The 21475-nt window shown below is 40.0% G+C and overlaps 1 protein-coding gene across 1 annotated transcript in view; it reads right to left on the bottom strand.

Annotated features, from left to right (window-relative positions):
• LOC107701229 (leucine-rich repeat transmembrane protein FLRT2-like) overlaps positions 1 to 11793 on the bottom strand; it is a 40623-nt gene extending 28830 nt beyond the window's left edge. Inside the window, exon 1 of the mRNA XM_016503191.1 lies at positions 11773 to 11793. The gene's annotated coding sequence lies outside the window, so the exon portion shown is untranslated. The remainder of the gene's footprint in view (positions 1 to 11772) is intronic.
• Between the last annotated feature and the right edge of the window lie 9682 nt (positions 11794 to 21475).

Raw genomic sequence — 21475 nt, forward strand, 5'->3', positions numbered from 1 at the left:
GATGGAACCAGCGGAGGCGAAGGAGACTCAGGAGATGAAGGAGGGCTGGACGGGACCAGCGGAGGTGAAGGAGACTCAGGAGATGAAGGAGGGCTGGATGGGACCAGCGGAGGCAAAGGAGACGCAGGAGACGAAGGAGAGCTGTCTGGAGCGGACTCAGGCGAGATGATAGGAGCCGAGAACTCTGGGGGTAGCACCATATCCAGGAGCGCTGAGAGGCACGCAGGAGTGGACTCTGGAGGGAGAGCTGGTGCCTCTTTTTCTGGGCTGAGGGCTGAAACGGATCTTGCACGGGCTCCGGGAAGCAGGGGTGGAATGGAGGGAGCGGGCTCATTGGAGCGGTATGTGGAGGGTGCTGATTTATGGTGAAATGGAGTGCCAACATGCCTCCGGATAGGGACTGAACGGTTATCATTATTTATTTAAACAAAGAAATCAGAGTAATTTAAATGGAGGACAAAATTAATAAAGTCTGCTACGGGTCTATAACAATCGTCTGGAGACAGGAATCAGAATAAATTATCATTGTCCAGTCCCATCCGGAAGCACGCATTAAGCATATGATCACGCCAGCTCACCAGATGGAAGACACTCAGGAACTCCTCCACATATCGCTCCAAAGGCCTTCCATCCTGCTGGATGTTTAGTAAAAAATGTCATTTACATAATACATGTCATTTGATCAAAACATCTAATTGTCAGGGTTGCACTACTGTGAGGAGCGAGGAACGAGGAGACGAGGAGTAAGCTCAAACAAAGGTTTTTAATCACCATAATCCAAGGGGTAACACGGGGCACGGGGCAGACACAAATAGCACATGGATAAGTTCAAGACTTGACAACCAAACATGGGGCAGACTACACTTTAAATACATAACATAAGAAGGTAATTAACGAGACACAGGTGGATCAGATAACACAATCAGACAAGGGAAAAAGTGGGGGACTTAGGAGGAGGACAAAGGAGTCGAAGTGGGATGGAAACAGGGCATGGAAAAGGCTGGCAGAACTGCAGGAAAACAAAACTGGTGGAGGTTCAGGCAGAGGACGGACTCCTGGGAGGAGGATGGCAAACAGAGTCCAGGGAGGAGACAATGGAGGGAGGAGCCATGGACGAAACAGGAAGGACTTGGAGCAGGAGGAGCCAGGCGGGAACCAGTCCACAGCCATGATAGCGACCTACGGTGGAGCCAACGGAGGGAGGAGCCATGGTGGAGGAAGGGCTGACGACTCCAGGGGGCCAACCACCGGCGGCGGAGCTGGTGGCAGAGGAGCCCGAGGCGGAGACGAAGAGCCGATGAGCCAGGCTGACGAGGAGAAATCCAGAGGACCACGGCAGAACAGGTGGCTCAGGCGACTGATGCGGAGGCGGGGCTCCGGAAGGCCGTGGTGGAGCCGGCGCGACAGAGGACTGAGGAGCAGCCAAAGGGAAGGATGAGCCTGACAGAGCCGGAGGGATGGAGGGACGAGGCGCAGCCGGAGGAGTGGAGTCCCGAGGCGAAGGATGGTCGACGACAGACCAAGGTGGAGCCGGAGGGACGAGGGAGCCCGGTGGAGCCAGTGGACTGACAGGCCATGGCGGAGAGGAGGGAGCTAGGAGCCATGGTGGAGCCGCTGGGTCGACGGGCCAAGGTGGAGGCCAGGGATTCTCCAGCCACGCCGAAGATGGAGACTGGCAGACCCGCGGAGCTGGCATTGTAGAACGTACAGAGCGCATCGTCTGGGTAGCTGGTGAGATGGGCGATGGCCAGAAACAGTCTGGTTTGGCCCTTGAGCGATCTCTCCCCCTGCTCCCAACATCTAATTGTCAGGGTTGCACTACTGTGAGGAGCGAGGAACGAGGAGACGAGGAGTAAGCTCAAACAAAGGTTTTTAATCACCATAATCCAAGGGGTAACACGGGGCAGGCTGGAGACACAAATAGCACATGGATAAGTTCAAGACTTGACAACCAAACATGGGGCAGACTACACTTTAAATACATAACATAAGAAGGTAATTAACGAGACACAGGTGGATCAGATAACACAATCAGACAAGGGAAAAACTAGGTCACTGGGAGCAAAAACACACCCAGACAGTCCAGGGGTGTGACAGTTGGCCCCCCCGCCCGGCGCATCCTCGCCGGTGGAGCCAGTGGACTGATGGGCCACAGCGGAGAGGAGGGAGCTAGGAACCATGGTGGAGCCACTGGGTCGACAGGCCGAGGCGGAGACATGGGATCCTCCAGCCATGATACCGATGGAGACTGGTAGGCCCGCGGTGATCCCACCGCACAGATGGTGGGCTGAGGGTGAGCAGAGGGGATGCCAGATGACAGCGGGGGAGGAGGAAGGAGCAGGCGGGCGGGCATTTGTGAGCCTCTGGGCTCTCTGGGCTGGACTTGGGAACAGGAGTGACAGAGGGCTCTGACAAAGGAGGGAGGAGAGGGGGCAGGTCAGTCCACAAGTCTATAAGGTCTCCCTCCATTTTCCATTCACCCAGATCCTTAAATAGCTCCCCTCCACAATCTCACTGGCCATGGCTTTCTCCCTCGTGGCGGGTGTGGCAGCCCGGCCCGCAGCCAGCTCTCGCACCTGGTCTGATGGCACAAACAGCTCCGGCTCCGCAGCGATCCTCATCTCTGTCGCCCCTTGCGGCGATGGCTCGTCGGTCGCGGCGGTCTCGGGCTCTCCGTCAACAGTGGGCTCGGGCTTGAGCTCCGCACAGCGGGATGATGGTAGGCTGGGCTCTGGGCCCGGAATGGAACTGGCGAGATCCTCCTCGGAACAGACGGTGAACGGGGAGCCATTTCTCGCCAGTATCCACTCCACAAAGGCGGCAAAATCCGCTCGAGGACCATCTTCGGATAACGGCGCTCTGCACGCGGGGTTCAAGCTGGCGTCATAGAATGCGCAGAGCGCGTCGTCCGGGTAACTGGTGAGATGGGCGATGGCCAGAAACAGTCTGGTATGGCCCTCGAGCGATCTCTCTCCCTGCTCCAGAAGGATGAAGAAGTAATCCGGGCGGAATAAGGGGTCGTAGGGATCCATGGGGAAACAATGGGAAACAAAAAACACTGAACGAAAAATGGAAACAAATGGGGGCAAATATGCCACTAAACTATTTGTAGGTCGAGTTTTCTGTCAGGGTTGCACTATTGTGAGGAGCGAGGAACGAGGAGACGAGGCGTAAGCCCAAACAAAGGTCTTTAATCACGATAATCCAAGGGGTAACACAGGGCAGGCTGGAGACACACGTAGCACATGGAGACGTTCAAGACTCGACAACCAAACATGGGGCAGACTACACTTTAAATACATAACATAACAAGGTAATTAATGAGACGCAGGTGGATCAGATAACACAATCAGACAAGGGAAAAACTAGGTCACTGGGAGCAAAAACACACTCACACAGTCCAGGGTCGTGACACTAATCAATCAGTTACACTGATTAAATTACAATTATTTACTTTGCCAAGGCAACATTTCTAATTTGCATTCATTATTTATGTTAACAAAAATAATTGTACTTTTAGTTAACTATAACAACACTGATACAATAATAATAAATGTATATACAGTATATTTATATCTTTATAGTTAATAAAAATATATACATATATAAATAATAATGCTTATTTTAGTGTATATCATGGCTGTCAGATCTCTTAATCAAATTAATTACATTGATTAAATCACAATTGAATATATTAGTTTCACACACGAGAGAGAATGAGAGAGAGAATAAGTGGCAGATGTTTTTATGAAAAGACACTTGCACATTGACACTTACACATATTATATAATTTATGTATATATGTGTTCATATTTATTATATGATAATAATAAATACAGAATGTATAAGAATGTATAAGGATACAGAATGTGCACTGTGGCAATGTTTGCTTCATTTAAAGGAAAATGTCAAGCACCTTGCTTTTCTGAGTCCAAAATGCACATTTCTGGCTTAATTTGCAGGTCTTTGTCTGCCGTGGTTGCTATGTTACTAGAAATAATTTCCACACAGACACTTGATGAGCAGAAACATAGATTCACATCTTGTGTTTGAGAAGATCTGGAATGCCAGTGCTTGTAGTGAATTTTTAAGCACACATGTCCAGTTGTATTGATCTATGTCAAATCTGAACATGGCAGATCATTCAGTTTGTTTACAGACTTGCGTAGGCTGGGAGCTTTGCAAGTTTGTCTTTTTCTGTTTCTGCTAGCCAATTTTCTCTCTGAAGTTTGAACAACATCGAAGGCTTTTTGAAATCATAGCATATGGAATGAAAAAGCATCAGAGAGAGTGTTTCTGAGTACTTTTCACTCTCACAGTAGTTAGGGAAGCTCAAAAGTAAAACCCCTGTTTTTATTACTATTTTAAAGGACTTGTTCATGAAAGCAGTGATTTTGGATTGTGTCTGGCAGCGTGGTTGCCTTTAGTTTTATGAGTTAGCATTTTGTGTGTGCGAAAGGACAATGACCCTCACAGTCATAATTTGTGTGTTATCGGCAGTTGGTCTAGAGGTCTGGAGCAAAAACAGTCAGAATCCATCATACCACTGTGACCCTGGCTTTTCTAGCCAATCACATTAATTGAAGTCCACCGCTTACAGGGGGAATGAGAGAGAGAGAGAAAGAGAGAGAGAGAGAGAGAGAGAGATTAGATCTGTAACTTTTGCTTGTAGCAAAACAGCTGATTTTCCAATATCAAAAACAAAAAGCATCTCAAGGTTGTTTGAATACATGCCAGTGCAATAATGTTTGGACATTTCTTTTAAAAGACTTTGTTTTGAACAGTTAAACACACTTATGATTTAAAATACATTTAAATCAGATTTTGCTTAAAAAGGACACATGCAAGCCCAGCAGGAACACATTTACCTCTTATCCAAACATTTCCACATGCAGGACAATCTGTTTGACAGAACAATGTCATCCTAGGTCGCCTGCAACAGTGCTGCTCTTTGAAGCTGGTTGTTGTAGTATGGTGTCGGTAAGTCTATACACCCGAGAGACAATGGACTGGCTCTATGCCATTGTCATCTTGATATGTTTGGGTGAAAAAAAAAAATTGGTAACAGCTTTTTAGGATTGAGTGTGACACTGAATACGAGATCGAACTGTTGCCACGCTGACTGAAACCGACCGACATTGTGCGGGGCCAACAAAAACCGACTCTCTGCTCATGGAATCGTTCATTTTGCCACAATAGATTGCAATAGGAAACAATTGCAAGGCAATGTGCTGAGGGTCTGAAATTGAAGCCCAGAAAGGGGTTCCTGCCATCCCGAAGAGGATCACAGCCAAAGCTATACGATCCTACCACGGCACAGCTGAACAAATGCTGCCACAACGCTTCTTCCCAGCAGGCCTCGCTCTCAAACAAACAAAGCAAGGATAAAAAGAGAGACCACACCATGAAGGATACTGATCTTGGCACATAAACAACCAAATATGCTTAATAACATAGCCCAAAGGTCTCAAACTGTGGATCAATCCAACCTGCAGGTGGTACACAACATGATTCTGGAACTTTAGAATCCTAAAAAAATCAAAAATAAATAAATACATCTGTGAATGGCATTTATTTTTTGAAGGCGAAAAAGTTGCCTCCTTTTTAGTACTATATTGATAATGTAAGGGATTGAAAGCACTTCTAGACTATTTAAGATAGCCTACACTGACCTAAATTCCAAAATACATTTAGATTTTATTTTTGAAAGTGTAATAAACATGTAATAACACTGTACTTATACATATATTAATTTAATTACATGTAAATATTACTTTTGCAGTGCATTTGGGATATTACATTGAACAAATTTTGCTGTAGAATTTCCTTTTAAACAATCTTCACTCATAACTTGCTAGACAATTTCACGAGTACTTAAAAAAGAAAGCACATTGAATTTAACATGCAATTTCTGAAGTAGAAAGACTGAAGGTTTTTTTTTTTTTGTAAAACATGCAGTTCTAGACTGTTTAAGTGACAAGACACTGACCTAAATTCCAAAATGTATGTAGATTTTTTTACTTGTGTTTTTAAAATGTACACATGCAATAGCACTGTAACTATACATGTGCTACATTGTAATTTTTTTTTTTAAGGAGAAAATGTGAAATTGTATATTACTTTACATACTTCAATGATCTATGTTTTACTCACAAATTAGATTTTTCTTTACAGTGGAGATGCTGTTCTGATCTACCATGATCATTATTGCAGCTATGTGGATATTATTAAAATTCTCAGATTGTCCTTGCACTCAGAGATGTCAATTTGTTTAATGCTGAAAAAAAAAAAAAACCTTGTTGTGGTACTCGTTCTGATTTGATCAGCTGTCATGCTTAGCCTGACAGGTTTGAAGACCACTGACTAAGGCAATTTACCGTTAGAGGTTCCCTTTACTTACACATGTGAGTCTAACAACAACAGAACAGGATCAGACCTGCACTTGTGACTGTCAGCACAGTGTGAATGTTTCTGCAAAGCTGTGTTAACTGCCTGAGCTTAAACCCGACTTTGTTTTCAATTAGTGTCCCAGTGCTGTAGAGTAGGTTCTGACAGCGGGCCAGTCACTTGGTTCTGTTCAAACTGCAGGTGGCATCAGTGATGTGCATTAAAGCCCCACAACCTTGTCATGCTGAGCTGAACCCAGACATAACTGGATAAAGGCAGAAAAAAAGGGCAATCTGCACCACAAGTGGAAACCTAGACTAAATCTAATACAACTTCAACCTAAGACCAGGAGCACATAACGTGGACGCAGCAGTCCAGAGGGTAATCCAATCTCAATGTGGTTTTCTTCTCCTACATCTCCACCAGCACCATAGGAGTGGGTTTTGGTTCTGTCAGTCATAAACCGTACCTCCAAACCTAGTCAGTGAGATGCACAAAGAAATGCACAGTGCACAATTCTGGCCAACATGTGGTCGTGTGTGCATGTGTTTTATTAGGTGATAGACAAATAAAGTCTATCAGAAAAAATGTGTGGGACAGACAGACCCTGGCCTTAAGCTGCTGTCTTCTTGACTCATGTTTCACAAGGGTTTCAGTGTAAAAACATCCTAACTTAATATCCTCCATATGCCCATGTGAGAACAACATCTTGGGTACGCGGTTGTCTTTTCGCTCAGCCTTGATCAAAACAATATTCCCTCAATATTCTAGTTCTTCTCTTGTCTTTGCTTTTTGCTCTTGGATTTGACTAACAACAAACATATACGAATAGCCCTTCTTTGACATTGCGTATCCTTTGATGAGGTTGTTATTCAGACAGCTGCCTACTCTTTTCCAGGAGAAACGTGTGGTGTGTTGTTACACCTCAGAACCTGCTGTGAAGCAGTTATTGAAAGGGGAAAACACTGAGGAAGAAAGGACTACAAAAAAGTGACAAAAGAAGTGCCTAATTAGAGAGTGAAAGAAAATAAATGAGCCCAGTGAGTATGAGGTGGGATGGATGTCCCATCTTCATCCTGAACCTCGTCCTGGAGGTTTCTCAGAATCTGCGGACCCATAAAGGCAGTGGATTGTGTCTGGGAAAAATGTGGTCTGCTTTCACCAGCACTCCCGCTGGTCAGCATGAGCAGAGGCTGCCAAGAACAGCAGTGGCCCAAATCCCCACCTTCCATCCGAGGCAGTTTGCCAGTTCTCTCTACCCCAGTGTTCCATAGGGCATAGAGGGGTGAGGGGATCAGCTTGCCCATGGACCTTACCACCTCCAGGTCATCAACTGAGTGTGGTATTGTAATTTGACCTGTTAAAATGAAACCCAGAGTGCACAGGTGAGGGTCGCAGATGTGGAACTTCAGTTGGAACTTATCCAGGACGTCATAATATACACATCAGATCTAACTGTTTTATACATAGTGACTCCTTGGAGTTGTTTCTAAAGAGAGACCGGCCGGAAAAGTGATATAAAGAATGCAATAAAGGAGACATAAATAAGTAAGGGAAAGAAAAGAGTTATTGTTCAAGGCTAAAACTGTGCATAGGGTTGAAACTGAAGGCAATTTGTGTTGCTGGCCAGAGTGATCCTGTCTTTTACCTGATCCAGCTATAGAACATGTTCCTTGATGTCCGCTGACTACTACGAAACCGATTACTTGTCTAGATCGCTAAAAAAAAAAAAAAATCACCTCTTATTCCTCACCAGTTCTTTAGGCTGAATCCCAAGGAAAAAAAAACAGCTGCCATATTATATTGAGATGGTCTGAAACTGAAGTTCCATTTATTTTCTCTCGTTCTCAGCTCTCTTGCTGACTTTCACCATGCCATCATAGATTTATTCACTCTGTGTTGTTATTCAGTGTTATTCATATGGATATGTTACTGTGAAGAGACTCACCATACAGACTTTGGTTTGAAATCATCAGAAAAGCACAGTAGTGATCTAAAGGAAGCAATGAGACTTAGGAGTTCTATAGTGCTTTGACGTGAGGAAATAATCAAAATAATAGCAATGAAAATGATCATATAATAATGTTTTGCATTTTTGCATTTTGCACTTTTTTTATTATTATTATTTTTAGGGCTGACATTTTAACACAATTCAGTGAAATTAATTGATAGGAAAAAGTAACATAACATAACAAATAACAATGATTATTCCCGTTGAACTGTACACAAATTATACAACATGATTTAACAGCCAGTTCAAATATTGATATATTCAGTGAATTATGTAATAACATTTTTATTTATTTATTTATTTATTTATTATATGCTATATATTAGTTTAGGAGTATGATATATCCATCCTGTCACTTACAAAATGCTCCTTTTTTATTTTGATTGGAGTAACAAGGTAAGACACATTCTCTACAGTTGAACTGAAACTAATAGCAGTTTATATGTATCTCTCGCTTGTGGTGTTACAGTAAATCACTTTGAATATGCAAATTGTCCTCTCATATTAATCACAATCTCGCTTCTCTTCAAAAATGAGGAACAAAACATTGCTCTGCATTGTAAAACACAGCTCATTTTTGTGATAGTTCAGCATTAAGAGGAATAACAAACCAAGTGCCACATGACCTGTCAGTTGTAATGATTGATGGTGGTTGAGGAACAAGCATAGCTGACTTAATTAAATTAATGCCCTACCCCACGCTTGAACTTAATTACATTAGCCCTCACTCCGCCTTGTTTGTTTTTCTTTTCTTGTGGGGGAATCACGGTCATCTTGGGATCTTAAGTGTGTATTTGAAGGGGGGAGTACAAAGAAGTAAAATACTATTTCTGGTTTGATTTTAGTACAGTCAAGCGCTGGCATTTTGCAACCAGACATCGCCCTCTGCACTCCTGCATATGTGGTGTGCCTTTGGGCCCGGTCCTGCTTCACAAAACATCTGAATCATGAACTGTGTTCTTCACTCCCGGCAAAGATCTGACCGCACATATAGGCTGCCGTTACTGTACTCCTGAACAACTGCTAAAATGTCACATAAAATGCTGTAGTGCTGAAGCTGACCTGTTTAAATTGCATCATAGCATTTATAAAGAGTAAAAGAGCATTTTAATGTTTTAAAGTTTTAAATATGTCAGAATTAAATAAATAATGTAGAGTGTAAATGTAGATTGGCTTGCATTTGGACACTGAAGCTGCAGCTAAAAGTATTTGAAAAATATATAAAAAATATGTACTGTGGCAGTTTCAGGCTGTAAAACACTCTAACATGTAGTTAATGTGATGAACGACACCTGTGGTACTGTGCACTTGTGTGAACTTGTGGAGAAATGCAACACCAGTTGATTAAAAGTTGCTAGAAAATGGCTGGAAAATTGAAGGCAGTTCTGACAGAAATTCAGGCATCATTTGTGTGCAGATGACACTGGTTTGACATTGTGTTTCTAAAGATGGTTATATGTTTATAAGTGCGGTTTAAGTGCCCAACAGTATCCAAAGAAATATTATTATTATTATTATTATTATTATTATTATTATTATTATTATTATTGTGAATTTTCAATTCTGAAAACTTTAATTACACTCTTAAAAATGAAGGTGCTTCACGATGTCATAGAATAACCTTTTTGTCTAAATGGTTCCATAAAGAACCTTTAACATCTGAAGAACCTTTCTGCTTCACAAAAGGTTATTTGTGGCAAAAGAAGGTTCCTGAGATTATAAAATGGTAAGAAAGAGATGGTTCTTTATATAACCTTTGACTGAATGGTTCTTTGTGCAGCCAAAAATGGTTCTTCTATGGCATCGCTGTGAAGAACCTTGTAAGCACCTTAATTTTTAAGAGTTTAGTAGTCAAAAACAGCTATTGTTCAGTTATGTTTGACTACTGATTTTTCAGAATTAAAAAAAAAATGTCATTTAAATATATATGAAGTGTTTATTTTCAAAGATACATTCTGTGGTTTTAAAACAAGATCTCAGAATAGCATTATTCTTATTATTATCTGAAAGCATAATTTTAGCTATTCTGGGTTCACACATCACACAGGTTCACACATCACACATGCTTATTCTATATGTGAAAACAAGTGTTTACTGGTATGTAGTGAAAAGTGAAGTTAGTTCTGAGAGAAACTGGAGAATCATTTTAGTGCAGATGACATTGGTAACTAGATTTTCATATGCTTTTAAGTGTGGTTTAAGTACCTAATGGTGTCCAAATATTTTTGAGACCACAGTATTAATTCACTAAAAAGTTAATTAATAGTCCAACATTACAAAAAAAAAAAAATTTAATTAAAAAAAAAAAATTCTGAAGTTATTTATATATGTATTGAGGTCAAAATACATGACTGGTAAAAAGCAGAATAAAAAGAGGGTCAAACTCTGCAGAAATCTGTGATATGGATTTACAGGAGCTCAGAAGCACACTCTTATTATTAGCTGAAAGCATAACCAAAGTGCCCAAAATATAATACGTGTTCAAAGAGTGAGAGATCTTAGTGAATAACGGGTGCAACTAACACATTTGCATTTATGCCTTTCGGCAGACTTGCATTCAAGGTACACCAGTTGAGTTGGTAGGAACACAGTCATAATGTAAGAATGTAATGTTCGAGCGATGATCCCTGCAGTCTAGATTATCATATCAAGCATTAAAACTCGTTTCTAACAATTCTATTTTTGTCGTAGTTTGAAATAACATATGACTCATCATATGAACTCTGCAGCAATAGAGAGAATAGCAAGCCCATAGTTCGTTTTTAACTCATTATCCTTTGTCAACTTTTTGTGACTTTCCCTCACTGAATAACTTAATAGCTTTTGCTGATGAATTGTGTGGTGTTTTAAAGTGACTCCAATTCTGCGGTAATGTGTAATTACAAGCAAAACTTATGTTTTTGTTGCATTTAAATGTGCATTTATCCAAATTATTGAAATATTTCTGGTATTTATGTTTAATATCAGCTTTTTTGAAATTGTATCACACATTATTGCACACACAACACATACATAGGCTACTTGAGTAGGTTCACACATCACACACAGTTATGTTATGTGCAAACTAGTGTTAACTGGTAGAAAGTGATACAGTATACAACAGTCAATGTTCTGGAAAAAAAAAAGACATGAAGATGGCTAAATAATTTATAAAAGTATATCCAATTATGCCGCAGTGAATTAAAATTTAAAAAGCCTCTCCACACTCTCAGCGCCAGATCGCTCAGAAGTACACAGTCCTGTCGCATGGCATATTTTTTAATTGCCACAATTAGTTTTGATAATACCGTTACGAAAATGCATCAGATAAACCACCAAAACTCGGTTTCCTTTTCAATCCACACTCAGATATTCTTTAAACGAAAGGCACTTACTTTTACACTGGAGTCCCTTGGTCGCAACAGGTCAGAAGGGCAACGGGAGCCTTCTGGAATTACGTATGTTTTCGATACCGTCTCCAGCAGGGGAGAGCGAAACTCCTAAACTCAAAAGAAGAAGCTCCTGCTGAGACGTGTGGCGTCGGTCCTGAGAATGAGGCTCATAAGCACACCTTTGTTTCCTTATGTTTTGGCTGCGTGTAACTTAACCCCTCAGGAGCCAATGCTAGCGCTGTCTAACCTGTCTTTTGTTTCTTCATTCCATCTCTCGCACTCTCGCTTTTCTTTTTCGCAGTTATTTTGTAAGTCCACGCCTGTCGATGAGCTCACTGGGTCAGGCTCATGTTTCAGCCTAGTACAGGAATTCGGAGGGCAGGCAGATTCTGTGAGCCTGAGAGACGAGACTCAGGGAGAAGGAGCAGGTCGTGGGGTCGCGTCCCGCAGAACAAAGCAGGAGTTATGAGGGTGAGGGGTCAGGCATGCTGCAGGATGTCAGCGCTCAGGGAGAATGAATCAGCAGATGGACATCCATCCACAATTCGCTTGGGTGTCAGACCTCTGAGGAGTATATCAAAAACTGGACTGGGATTAGATCATATACCATGATGTTATAGTGCGACTTATATAAAACAACAGCATCATCTGATATTTTGTGTGAGTGTGTGTTATGCATATATCCGTCTGTGTGTTGCTGAGTAATGAGCAAAGTATAACTCACAGTAGCCAAGGCCTTTCAACCCTTATGGTGATATTAGATTTATGGTTGCGAGCTGGAATCCAATAAGCTGCTAACTGAGCACAACATGCTTCGGTTCCTGATGCTTTAGGATCTAATGGCATGCGGGGTCATAACCTAGTCTGCTCTTTAGAGAACAAAAGCTTTTCACACATCAAGAGATCTTCCTGTATCTGCTTGACGCACAACCGTGGAGAGAATAGCCTATATGGACGATGTTATTGTAGTTCTTAGTGTTGATTTCTTTTTATGGGCTGACCAGCAGGAGATGAAATTCTGTGACGTCACACAAGAAGCAAATGGAGTTATTAGAAAGTCATGTTTATCACGCATACTGAATAAATGCGCGGAGGTTCTTTCTGAATTATCAACCAAACCAGTTTTAACTTGATTGAAGTACTTGTAACCTGTTAATAAATAAACATCATTATATGTACAAGGCAACATTTCTAAAGCCTAAAATGTGAGGAAAAAAAAGATGAATGAATGAATTAAATAATATGAGATGTGAGCAAAAACTATATTCAGTGCTTTTGTGAGTGAAAGTTTATTGGAGCAGTGCAATAATTTTCAAGAGAATGCAAAAGTCTTGGAAGTAAATTTTCTTGAGGGAACACAAACTATTTTAAGGTGTTTCCCTGAAAAACTTTTTTTTCTCCTCCATCACCATGTCCCCTTCAGAGGCATTGTACATATATGCATATAGGAGATAGGAAATAGGAGGGAAAAATTATATTTCAGTGCTTTTGGGTTTGCTCACAAATGTTGCAAAACATTTCCCCCAATAAACTTATAGTGTTTCCTCAAAATTTTGCATTTTCTCACGAAAGTTTTGCTTCCGCTTTTAAAACTTTTGAGAGAGAACGAAACACTGGTGATGGAGAATCAGTGTATCATTCGATCATTCGTTTTTTGATTTAATATTGAAAGTAGAAAAATGAGAAAACGGCTCCTTTTTGTTTTGTTTTTTTTGTTTTTTTTTCCTAAAAAAAACGAAAAACGAGAATTCAGCTTGGGTGGAAAAATGAATAAACAGCCTGAATATTCGATTTCTTCACGTGGGCGTGAATTAAACACCTCTTTCTGCTGATTGGTCAGCCAAAGATCAAACCATGCCTTCTTCAGTTCTTCTGCAGTATCATGCAGCAGAATAATAGTCCTCCACTGCTGCAGTTGTACAGATTAATCATATCAATTATAATCAATTTTAATAAAACGCAAGACTACATTATAAAACTCTAACAGTAGGCTATTTAATATCTGTTGTTCTCCGGTTGTCAGTCAAAATGACAGTTATTGCGTGAACATTATAGGCCTATATATACCCAAGCCAATTACTGTAGAAATTGAATATTCAAGCTGTTTATTCATGTTTCTACCCCTGAACGAAAAACGAAAATTTAAGTTGAATTCTTGTTTTTCGTTTTTTGGAAAAAAAACGAAAAAACGAAAAAGGAGCCATTTTCTAATTTTTCTACTTTCAATATTAAATCAAAAAACGAATGATCGAATGATACACGGATTATGGAGATATATGCAATGCTTTTGTGAGGGAATGCAACATTTTGTGAGAGAGTGCAAAAGTTTTGCGAGTGAATGCAAAGTTTCTCTAGGAGCACAATGCATTTATTTTTTTTTTCCATCACCATGTTTCTGAAGGGGATCTGTACATTTGACTACATAACAAGTAATAATACTATTTTAAACTGATCAGACTTAAGGAGACAGTTCACCCCAAAATGAAAATTGTTAGAATTTACTCTCATTTGTTTTCCAAATCCCTTGACTTACTTCCATGGAAACCAACTGGTTTAACACTAGAACTAGCGGAATTATATAACTACTAGAATGGCCATAGCAGTCATTCTGACCGTTCATACTAGACTGAACTGAATGCCATTTTTGTCATATCATATTTACATTCAAAGCTTCTTTTGAGGTTTTACAATGAAGCTTTGAATGTCTGTTGTCATATTTTATGACGTCATCACCCTAAAAAATACAATATTTTTTGTAATATTTAATTGTGTAAGAGCTACGTAGACCACTCCCGAATGTGCATGTCTCGCTTTGTGTCCGGCAACTGGGAGAGCAAAAGTTTTTCACCGCAGTGAAAATTTTGTATTTAAAAGTCCAAATGCCAACAAATATGAACCGAAGCAGAATATTTCTGTAGATAAATGTAATGTGGTGTTTGGGTTTTGGTTCATGTTCATGTTTTCATGTCTTTTATTTTGTAATTGTTTATAAAACATGTTGTGAATTTTGGAAATAATTACATACCTCTTATTTCAATAAATGTTTACTTATGTACTTTACAACGGTCTGGATTTATTGGAAATGTTTGGATCAGATGAATTGGAAACAATTCTATGCAGCCACCACTGGAATCGTGATCCGTGAATAAATGGATCTGTTATGATAGTATATATAATAATAAACATTGTCACTGTCGCTAAAAAAGAGCCTAATTAGTTTGTTTTATTTCACAATATCAGTCTTGTCGGGGCTAAAATGAGCCTATATGCATTAGCTATGGCATTACACTAGCATAAAAATAATATACTAATAGCCATTATTATTAGACTATTATTATTATTATTATTATTATTATTATTATGGCTATTTTATCATAACATTGAAGTAGGCTATTATTGATAACAGCCAGGCTATAGCCAGCCTAACATAGCCTACCTGGAACCGTGGCAAATTGAATGGCAGCAGTTGTTGTATTGGAGGTGTCCACCCGGCTTTTTTACGAACAGGAATTTTAGCTTAGCAATAGAGTATAAAAACAACTAGAACAAAAGTTGCTAGGCAACAGTGACACATCTTCAAACGCGGGAAAAAGTCGCAAAAGCAGAAATTATACGCCGTCTGTAATGCGAACGGTCAATTTGACCGCTTTGGCCATTCAAGGTAGAAATACTCAGAACTCTCTTGTGTTTTATAATTTGAATAAAATAATGTTATAATAAAATATACACACATTTAGGAAAAGTCAGGGTATTATAGTTATATTGGTTTTATTTCAACAAAATTATTACATTTTAAAATTTAAAAACTGTCAAAATGACTGCCTTGGTAGTTCTAGTGTTAAAGAATGAAATGTAAGTTGTTATTCACTGAAAATCTTAACATCTGTCCTGTGGCTTCTTGGCATGTTCATGAGAAGTAGGGATATCAGTGCATGCACAAATCATTCTTGCTTTGGATATTTACAATAATCCAGTTCATAAAACACATCAAATTAATAAATTGTATAATTATATTATGGTGTCTTTGTGTGCTATTAAAAACTTCAAAGTTCCAGTACCCACACATTTCACTTTCATGAAAAAAATTGTTACCAATTGTTACAAGTAAATACAATTCAAAATAATATGCTATAGTGCATTTTAAAAGCATTTTGTTTGGATGTTTTCTTACACAGGCACAGTGCGTGCTGTGCTGGAATGCCAAGTTTCTTTATATAACTGGTGATGCTATATTTGACCTTATATTTGTCACCATGGTTGTGCTTTTTGCAAATTCAGGGTGCGTGCAATGGATTTTTGAAACACAAATATACCGTCTCATTCCTCTGTCACTTGGATCTTTTTAGAGCAGAGGCACCAGTGATGCAGAGATTTGTGACATGTTGTCTTTTGTATCATATCCTGAGTTAGACCTGATTACCAATTCCGACAGAATTTGTCATTAGTGTCACTTTAAGAACAAGAACATGCCACATCTCTGCGTTTGCTTATAAACAGTTAGTGCTTCAATAATTATAAAAATAAATTAATTTAACTAGATCCACTTAAATCTTGTTATGTATGGAAAAAAAGTGGTCAGAATGGATTATTTTTGCATTTTATTTTCTCTCATGCCTTCACCTGTCTTGCAGGAAGAGTGGCCTCTTTTAGTGACAGGAAATATCTGAGTGAGCACTTGAGGCCAAGATATCAGGAATCTCGATATCCACCCCATGGCGGTTTCACAAGTGCAATAGGCTAATGTCTCACACGGCTAACGCTCTCATCTGAGGGAGTGCTCTTTCCCCCGGCCAGGAATGTGGAATGAGTCACCGGCTGAAGTGAACGAAGCTTCTATGATGGCTCTCTCTCACACACACGCACACACACACACACACACACACACACACACACACACACACACACAGGTCGGTTCTTATGGGAACCCCATCGCGGTGAACAACTTGTTTTGTTTTGTTGCATTTCCTGAAGCATCCTCACATGCTAATTGTATTTTGAATTTGCACCGATGTAATCAGTAGTTTGTTTTAGGAAAAACAGATCTGAACTACTCAACCCATTATTACTTCTGAGACAGCAATACCTCTTTCAGCGCCCTCATCATCTGTTGAATAAATTGAATGCAGCCTACTTGGCTGATTGTTTTTTCCTCGTCCAAGATATCTGACCACACTGATTGGATGCTCGTGAAGTTGGAACAGACATCAATTATTACCATGGCAGGAGGCAGTAAACAGGCTGGGAGGTCCGTCTCTGAAGAAAATAAACAGCTTTTAATTATACAGCTGCATTTATACGGCATCAGCTTAATCCTGCGGATAAAACACATTTTATAACTTTCCAGGATTCATTTACAAATCTACCTATGATCAAATAATGCATTTTCAGATGTATAAATAAAAAGACATGGTTATATCCTGATAATGTTGCGAGATTTATGTAGTCAGAGTTTGTAGTTTGTATACAAAGACTAAATTTTTAAAATGTCGCATATCTCATTAGTTTGGTTTGCTTTTGCAAACAAATATAAAATAGTATGAGCAAACTCGCTGTTCTGTTTATGTTCCAGGTTTAGTTTAATGCAGCATTTCCAGGTTTCAAGGCAGATAAACAACAGCTCTGTGGGCGCATCATGGCTTGCTTTCTATTAATCACTATAAATTCTGTTTATCGGTTTGAGTGTGAATCAAGGCCGTCATGCACCTGTTTCACAGAAGAGTCATTAAAAGGGAGAGATTTTAAGGGAGAGGCATATTTTGAATTACATTGATATGCTGATCCAGATATTTCGTCTCCAAAGAATCATCAGGTGCGCTCATGGTTATGGTAGGGATATTGAATATGCATGTAGATATTGGTTCTCTGGTCCAACTGAATTGTGTTCTCACTAAAAGGGATCTTTTCCAGTTCCTTCCAGTAGTCTTTTTATGTTTTAGTACGGACCTGGGAGCATTTACTGTGCTCATACCGAAATTAATCATTCTAGGAAAATACAGCTGTTTTCAAATAAAACACTAGCAGGGTTTTGTTGTTTGTTTTTGTAATTTTTCATTCTGTTTTTGTTGTGTGTTTGTTATGTTTGTTTGTTGTTTTGTTTGTTTTTTTTCTTTCAAAATTAGGAACTACCAAAATGAGAAAGCGGTTTCATCAATATCTCCTGTAGTTGTTACTGGGGTTACTGGAGTTACAGTACTATTATAGAGATTAGTACTTTTGTGCAATTAACATTCTAGTTCTAATGTTTTACATGTTTCATTATACAAAATGCATACATTTGTTTATATTAGAATTAATTGAAAGGGATAGCTCTCAGCATTTGATGGTAACCATCAACAACCATCATAGTTTGTTTTTGTTTTTTTTGCCCTCCCAAACTATGGACATCAGTGGCTACCATCAACTGTTTGGTTACCAACATTTTTCAAAATATCTTCTTCTGTGTTCAACAGAAGAATAAACTTCTACTAGTTTGGAGCAACTTGCGGGTGAGTAAATGTTGACAGGAGAACTATTTTGCTTGAACTATCCCTTTAAAGGTGGGGTAAGTGATTTCTGGTAGCCATTGTTGATATTTCAAATCACCAAAACAAACACGCCCCTACCCCAAAAGGGTTTCGCCCCTATTTTGATAGCTCCGCCCCACACATACGTACGCAACCCAGGCAACGATTAGTTCTGTGAAACAAAGCAAAACCAATGCTACACCGTGTCTACACCGGACGCGAGCGGCGCAACAAAATACTATAGAACTCATTATAATCAGTGATGCTGTCTACTCTGGATGTGGCGTGGCGCCACACGACAAATCCCCGACAGAAAACTCCTGCTGCGTTCTATTTATGACGTATTGACTCAAATTTCAAATGATTTTCAACGGTCGCTTTGTTGCGTCCAGTGTACTAGACAGACTTTAGCTGTTGCAGTGCAGACACGGTGTTACTCACCTATCGAGAAGAAACAAAGCAACCTCGGCATCTGATCGCAGGCCTTCCGCTCCTTGAGTTCTCTCCAGCGCTGGAAAGCTGATCCGATATTTACACGGGTCCTACTTCTTGCCTTATCGTTAGCCTTCGTTTGTTTCGCAGACATTTTCCTCTTTTGTTTTTTATCCACCATCTCTATCTTTCTGTCATCGCTTGGCTCAGCTAATGTCCATCCTGTGCACTGAGCGCTCTCTCCTCCGCATCATGAGTAGACACGCCCCTTACTGCTGATTGGCTACAAGTTTGTTTTGGTACTCGGCCCGACTCAGATTTCTAAAGCGTTTTTGAAAAAAAATACATACTCCACCTTTAAGTGATACTTATTAATGAAAGGGGAAAAAATAGCAATTCCATGAACTGCCAAAATGAACAAGAGTGAAACAAGTTGCATGACCGTGTACATACAGTGGTGTGCTGCTGATGGCAAATACTTTTGAATAATTGGCTTACTTTACACATGAAAGTACATATCCATGCACCCTTTTCTTCATCACTTTACTCAGAAAACATAAGCTGGGCTGTGGTGGAAAAGCGAATGAAAGCAGCAGTTTCTGGAGCAAACTACTGCTTCTCTTTCTGCTGTTTTACTTCCTAAATGAAAACCATATTTAGAGAAACCTCAGCGACTCTCTTGCTGTTAGCCGTGGCCCTGTTTATATGTTCCAAGCCTGTGCGTTGAATGGCTAGGTAATTACATCATTTGGAAGTGGCGTGAAAGCACTTTACAAGACGATGTAACTGACATGCTTCATTGCTTTCAGAACGGCCAATTAAAAGACAACAGCTGGACCACAAAGGGCCAGTAAAATGGACACTTCCTCCAAACAAGGGAAAGGCACACGATTGCGTGTTGAAAGAAACTATGGGAGCTTGTTTTCCCCTCCAGGTTCTTTTTTTAATCACTTTTCTTCTCTGAACGCGGCCGACAATAGAGCCTCACATTTGTGCACATGGACCGTAAGTCACCCAACTGACTTGGATGTAACAGAATTAATAAAACCCATTTCCCACAGAGAACATATGGCCCGGGTACAGCATAAACTTGTTCATGGCACAATGCTGAAAAGGAAAATAACTCTTCTTATACCTCTTCTGTCCACACCCCAACCTTTCACTCTTGTTCTGTCATTGCTTTGCTGTACAGTTTCCTCGTGTAACAGGAATTACATTCATCAGATTAAACAGGAGCCTGCATTCATTCACTGAGCCATAAACTACCCAGACAGGATATGAAATAAGGCGTAGTGATACGACGAGAAACATGGACACGCTGACTTACGTTCGCACACACACGTCCTTCTCCCAGCATGGCTTCGTTTGAGAGATGTACTCAGCGTGTGGAAGTCAGGGATCATCGTGCTAATAAGACAGAGTCAGAGCAGCTACTGTATTAATAAAATCCTGCTGCTACGGATTCAGACTTTAAAAAGTCTCTCGCACCTAAAGCGCTGATTTAAGCGAGGAACGAAAATGACTGTTGATAGTTAACCAAATCATAAACCATAAATCCTGTTGATAGTCAACCAAAATCTTTCACAGATTTTTGATTTTTTTTTAGGATGTAATACTTTACTTTTTTTAGTATATGTGATACTTTTTATTTTAAAGAACTATATATCAAAGTCAAAGTTTATTTATAAAGCACTTTTTTTGAAACTACATGCGTTTACCAAAGTGCTGTACAAGCATGAATGAGGCAATATGACAAATAGAATAACAGAGTTAAAAATATTATGAAATAATATAGAATAATGTAAAATAAAATAGCAGCTCTCACACAGTGTTATATGTCATACTATAAAAGTAGGTTTTTAAGCTAGACTTAAAAACAGTAAGTGTTTGGGCCTTTCTAACATGTAAAGCCAAATTATTACAAAGTCTAGGGCCCGCCACTGCAAACGCGTGGTCACCCCTGCTCTTCAGCCTTACACGAGGGACAACTAACAATGAATGGTCAGCAGACCTAATATATATGATCAGACAGCTATTTTCCTTTAAAGTTACATATACATGGCACGGTTTAAAACCCTAATAGTAGTTGTTGTAGTAATACCACTACCACTACCACCACCACCACCACCACCACTACTAATAATGGCAGTTACATGTGTGTAAAAACCCACTTTTACTGTGTAATAAATATAGAATGCGTGACAACAAAAGGTTGATGTTATTTCTAAAAAAATATATTTACTTTTAAATTGTTACTGTGGCAGTAAGTGGTCAGGTGCTTAAATATTACCAATAATAAGAAAAATCCTATAGTCGACTACGCCACCCGGAATACACCGGGACATAACAGCCCTAAACAAAGGGACACAGGTTCGTTGCCAAAGGCAGGGTGAGCACAATGATAGACAGATATAAATAAAAAGTCACTTTATTAACATATAATTGATAAAAACCACATACAACACTTCACACCAGGTCTCAATACATCAGACGTCTTTACCAGTAACTTACAAAGTACAATACAATAAGAGAAAATAAAGAGGGAGGTGGCCAGCAAAGACCCTCAGATTTCTACCCCACACTCAATACCCATGACACACACTCGTGAAAAATCAGAAATATTAAACACAGCACTCCATGTGGACACGCAGTACAAGGTACCATGGCCACCCCCCACCTAAATCCACGCACCACATTAGAAACCGTGCAATCATTCCTGCAAGAAAACAGTACAATGCTGCAATACCCATGGTCGCTCACCACTCACCACA

Source organism: Sinocyclocheilus anshuiensis, unplaced genomic scaffold (genome assembly GCF_001515605.1).
Source record: "Sinocyclocheilus anshuiensis isolate Anshui unplaced genomic scaffold, SAMN03320099.WGS_v1.1 scaffold2096, whole genome shotgun sequence".
NCBI lineage: Eukaryota > Metazoa > Chordata > Actinopteri > Cypriniformes > Cyprinidae > Sinocyclocheilus > Sinocyclocheilus anshuiensis.